The following is a 6,398-nucleotide window of genomic DNA, read 5'->3' as shown; positions in this document are numbered from 1 at the left end:
TTATTAAGTTATAACATACCTACCTACCTAATGTGCGCTATTTCGCGGGTACCACATGCCCGCTGCTCGAAGTAGTCTTGACTAATGCTATTGCTACATATGAAGGCGTCGTGGGTTGCCCTGCCGTACGACGCGTCCATGTTAATGATGTAGTTGACTTGTTCCCATATCTGAAAACCGAACGTTACATAATGTTAATTTATATTTCACCATAGTACGAATTTAGTGAGCTTAGCTCCCTTTTGCTTGTATTGTACAATTCTAATTTATTCCTATTTTTTCAGTCATCCACATTTTACATCTAGCGTCATTCGACAATTTTGTAAATCATTTTTTCCATGATGCGCTAACTAAACGATTAATTGATTGTGTGTGTGTGTGTGTGAATTAATAAAAATGAACACACACACACACATACACACACATGCTGATTAATATTACTGTGGTATCGTAGTGCGTGATTAGAAACACCAAATATATGTATATAAATTATAACACATACATACCTAATGTACACTATTTCGCTGGTGCCACACATGCCAGCTGCTCGAAGTAATCTCGACTAACGCTGTTGCTCCATATAAAGGGGTCGTAGGTTGTCCCACCATACGACTTGTCCACGTAATTGATATGATCCCGTATCTGAAAACCAAACGTCAGTTGTTGTTAATTTCTGTTTCACTTTAGTACGAAGTTACAAAAAATGGAAGTCAAATTCAAATCATGAATATTTTAGAGTAGGTATACAGTAGTATACACATCTTCTATAAAGTCTGGAAATAAGTAATGTAAGGCTTAGTAAATTAAATAAATTAATAATCCATACTTTCATACTAATATTATAAATGCGCGTAAAAGTGTGTCTGTCTGTTACCTCTTGCCGCTTAAACCCCTGAACCGATTTGGACTTAATTTGGTATGGATATAGTTTGGGCCCCGAGAAAGGGTTAGTTTTTTTCAATCATCGTCATCATCCCACGCAGACGATGTCGCGGGCAGAAGCTAGTAATTAATAAATATCTTGGACACGGCGCGTATAGTACCTACGTCGATTCCTCTCACTGCGGCCTTGACCACCGGCAGCTTGGGCCTTGCCCCGCTGCTGGCGGCATTCTAGGTTAGTTTTTTTTTATAATATGTTTATATATTTTTTATTGTTTTGTGATTTTTTTTATATTCTACTTATATATTCAAATCGTAAAAAACCTAAAAGCTAAGACACAAATCGACCTAGTCCAATAGAAAGCTAAATAAAGCTTGTATTGTGAGTACTAAATGAAGATATAATTATACAATAGATAGAATAATATAAAACATTCATAACTCCGGATCATATATCTGTGATAAACACAGAAATAAATACCTTTACCAGGATTCGAGCTCGAAAATTCCTCTTTCATTGACGGGGTCACTACCGACTGGGATAAGAGCCAGTTTAAAATTAAAATATTTTGGGATTAGAATAAACTGGTTAAGATTATTATTCCACAAAATTATTTTTACACACATGGAAAACATGAAATATACTGATCAATATATCAACCTCCTAACAGGATAAAGAGGCAATCTTTTTTTATAAGGTACACTAAAGAGACAACTTTCAAAACATTATTACAATAGTATACAGTAGTATAAATAAGAGGTAGGTTTTTTTATAAAATTGCCCTTCAAAACAAGCACAGAAATAGACAAGCTGTTTTAGCTGCTTGTATTAGACTAATAATAATAATATATCTGCCGGAAATAAAATTGCGTATCATTTTATTAGGCAGTCGTCCGTTTTATACCATTTATATCCCTTAGCCCAGTACTTATCATCACCATCGCTTGCACGCATTAGCCTAGTTAATTTTAGATACCATCAACTCTCAATAGTCCTTACACCCTGGCGGATGCTGCCTCTGCGTGTGTTCCATGACGCGGGCAAGGGCAGCATCCGCTCGGTTTACCCCTTACATTTCATTAAGTGTCAAAAGGGACTCACGTGTTGCCTACGGCTCCGCGCACGCCTCCCAAAGGTCCGGAACACCATCGTTCCGTGATGGAAAAGATAAAAAAAGCGGATTTGAAGCGGTCTTCAGATTCCTATGGCCCATGAAGGGTCACATGTGTGCATCGAAAACCCCTGGAATGCAGAATGAAATTATTAGTACTTAATTTATGAAATATGATATAAGATTAATGTGCATTACTTCTAATGTACAATGTATGTATAACTATTTTTTTGAGAAGAGCCCTGCTAAGTATTTACTGAAATACTGGTTAAGTACTACTTAGCATCAATTATGTATATATGTAAACTTCTTTTAGAATTGGGTAGATACGTAATTATTGTATGTAGGTAAGATTACCTATGATAAGGATGATAAGGAACACTGTGTATAGATAGAGTGGGGGCTAGAACAACCTTAACTGTAAATGTTTTATGTATTTATTTATTTTAACATTTCAATCAGGTAAGAAGACCCATATATTACAAATACAATTTGACTGGACAATTCTTCTTTTTAAACCCAAGTTTTTTTTTAACAATATCTATCAGTATATTTTATAAATTCATATTCATTCATGGCATATTAAGTAGTACGTGCCAGGTACTCACAGTATTATTTTATCTGATATGAGGTTATTATAAATAATGTAAACAAATTTCACTTACCCGGCTTTAATGATAGCCCATACTGATAAGACCGGGGTAATTTAGCAGTTGGACACCGCTTGCTGAGAAACAGGCATCCATTTGGTCCCGGCCCACTTCATCTTGATAATCTGCCTGCCATAAAAGTTTAAATGGAAAAATAACGTAGAAGTACACTACTTTGCGAACAACTCAGTTTGAATCTCGGCATTATTTATTTATGTGATGAGCACAGATATCTGTTCCTGAGTCATTTGGTGTGTGTTTTCCATGTGTGTATTTATTATATATCACAACATAAGCCTTCTTGAGCTTATTGTGGGGCTTTGTCAATTTGGGTAAGATTGTCCCATAACATTCATATACTTACATATATTATTAAATTAATATCTTCTGTATAATACAAAAATACATTCTATCAAATGGTATATTATTTTAATTAGATACTGACAGACACTACATAGCTTCCCATGAAGGTAGAACTTTGAATACTTGAAACATACATCTTGCAATGCTCTAGACCTTTTATTGTGAATGTTCAATGTTTTGACTATTTGATTAATGACTTACGAAATAATCTAAAAAGTATACCTTATTGAACAGGGTCCTACAGCTATTTCGTCGTGGATGTGGAAATATGCAGCGTGGTATTTACAAACTCCGCGTCCAGAACTTTCACTTAGCGGAATTTTTCTCGCATTAGGCACATATAGAAGCGGCTTGTTGCCGGATATCTTCAGCCAGGTTCTCTTGCGACAGAAACATCTTTGTAATAGTTCACAAACAAACAGTACAATTTCACGCAGCACGACACAATCAACTATAATAATAAGATACACGAAGGGCATGATACCCTATTATGACAGAATGAAATTGCCAGGTCATGAAATTGAAAAAACAGGAGCACTGCTTTGAAACTGCGAGTTGATCGAGCATAATCCCCAAATATCTATTTATTCATCCCGCTGCAATGCTCAAAAACCGAGGACATTCAAAATATTTGCAAAACAATGCGCGGATTCACTGCCACAAAAACGGGATAAAAAGCTGAAAGGTGAGTTATCTGGCAGCACTGTGATAAACGAAAGAACAACGTTAGCTCTTGAGGTAACGTGTGTTTTGACAGTTCTTTACGAATTTCGTGCTGTCAAAAACTCCGAAAATTGCGTTTCGCGGTAGGTCTATGGAACGTTATTCGATCCATAATCGTCTTTCGAACGGGCCGCTCGATGACGGCTGTCTTCGCGGTAGCAAACCGTGTTTTATCTGTCAGAATTGCCCGCAATTGACGATTTTCGGTATTCGCGGTAGCCCCACAGGACAGGCTAAAGCTCTAATAGTCGGTTTAGACTCTCGCGCGAGCCACGAGACGAGCCGCGAGCCGCGCCACGAGACGCGAGTGTGAACGGTAGGCTCGTCACTCGTCTCGCGTGGAGGAGCGGTTTTTTGGGCACGAGTCAAAGGGGCTCGCGCGGGACGCGCGCTTGCGTTCACACTCGCGTTCGACTTGTCATTCGATTATAAACCTTATTCCGTGCCGTTAGTGTTTAAAATATATTAGCTCGACGAGCTTACGAGCCATGAGACGAGCGTCCAGCCGAGCCGCGGGGCGAGAGTGTAATCATTAGCTCGACGGGCTCATGCGCTCAAGGCCACTCGAGGCGAGCCACGAGACGCGCCGCGAGACGAGCCGTGAGCCGAGAGTCTAAACCGGCTATAAGCCATACTGCCTTGTCATAAGTAGATTTTTTTGTAAGTAAGTTCAATCCGGTAAACGTCTTCAATAAATACTATTCATATTAGGTCAATTCCGATAGTAATGTCTTCAGTAGTCTTCATTTTCATAATAAGAATTTTTTTTGACCAGCGCACCTTTTTCCTTCAATGTGAAGCGCCCTCCACACTCGCTTCGCTTCGCTTCGCCCGCGATTCACGCGCATAGTAAACGTAGTGATTATATTCGCGCATAGTCTGGAGGGGGCTTGACATTACTTCAAGCTTGAGTATTGTCTGTTTAGCCCCCTCCAGACTATGTGCGTGAATCGCGGCGCGACGTCGCGGAGCGAACATATCGCGAAGTTGACGTATGACTCCACACTCGCACGCTTCACGGCGATTTCGCAGTTTGGTTTGCGGCAATATGGCGGAAAAGCATCAGCTGATCGAGTTTAACTGTTAGTTATCTATGGCATCATACGTGATTTAACTGTTTTTCCATTTTGTTTTATTGTCAAACCGTAAAATATAGCTGCTTAATATAATATATCATAATATAATTAATATTTATCTTGCCACAGAGGAGCCAAAATATTGTGTAATGTGGAGTCTTGCAAGTTCGCGCTTCGCGTCTCCTTTAGCCTCCTCCACACTAGTGCGCGAATCGCGGCGCGAAGCCGCGAACGCGAGTGTGGAGTCGATTTTCGCAGACAGTGAAATTGAGTCCACACTCGCGTTCGCGGCTTCGCGCCGCGAATCGCGCATGAGTGTGGAAGGCGCTTAATGTGGAGTCTTGCAAGTTCGCGCTTCGCGTCTCCTTTGACGCGGGCCGAAATACCGACAAAAAACGGAGAACAAGGCGCGAAGGCGTGAACAATCTGCGAAATCGACGCCACACTTGCGTTCGCGGCTTCGCGCCGCGAATCGCGCATGAGTGTGGAAGGCGCTTTAGAGCTACATTAAAAAACGTTGTAGGTTGATTACGAGGTTCTTACACGATCCAGCAATTAATGACTAATGAATTATAGTGGGTCAAACCAATTTGTCAGTCAGTGAGAACCAGGAAAACTATACTCATACCTTTCTTTTGGGTGCTAGTACTAGTGTAAGACAAAGATAGTATGATTCTCTCTGTCTATGATTTAAATGAGACAGTCCTTTGACAAACTATAACTATAAACATGAATCTGACTTTAACATATTCAAAAATAATTTAAAGACATTCTTGCTGGATAAATGTTTCTACTCTACTCAGGAGTTCTTGCCAGAATTGTAATGTTAGTATTTAGTTATAACTAGGTATCGGCATTCTTTTAGCTTTATTTAAAATTATACAGTCATGTAAATAGCTAATTAATAATTTGTAATTATAATGTTATTTTAAATTTTAATTGTGTGTAAATATTTTTGATTGTATTATAGTTCTTGACCTTTTTTAGTTATTTTAAGTTATGAACATTGATTGTTATTACATATTTTAATTTAATTTGTTTGACATGCCTAGAATTAGTTATTATACGAGTATTAGTTGTTATTTTAGAATAAGAATTGCTGTGCCCTTACAGGGTCCATGTCACTGTACTGGAAATTATTGTAACACCTTTATGTAACAACATGGAAATGCAATACACAATAAACAATAAACAAAAAGTTATATTTTAAAGTAGCGCTAGAGTGAAAGGGTAATAAAATGGTATTGCTCTCGTTCCAAAACATGACCGCGTAATACGAAAAAAAATTATAATCCCCACTAATAAAGGCGTTATATGTATAGCGTATAGTTGGGGAGCCGACGATGCTAAATGTGTATTTACTCGAGCGTCATACAGACCTATTGGAATCGAAATATTAGATGATAAGAAGAAAAAAAGTTATATAAAGTTTTTTTTTCAAGCGAGCCGGAAACCGTCTACAAATTTTTTTAAACTTCGGGAGGTGGAGGATTAAAAAATCGTTATGCAGTTTGTGAGTTTGGTCGTTTTCGTCCACGTTAAAGCTATATTTTTTCTATAACTTAATATAACACTTATTTGTAGGCATTTTT

Source organism: Cydia splendana, chromosome 15 (assembly GCF_910591565.1).
Source record: "Cydia splendana chromosome 15, ilCydSple1.2, whole genome shotgun sequence".
Lineage (NCBI taxonomy): Eukaryota > Metazoa > Arthropoda > Insecta > Lepidoptera > Tortricidae > Cydia > Cydia splendana.
The sequence above is the reverse complement of the archived record's forward strand: the minus strand, read 5'-3'. Positions refer to the sequence as shown.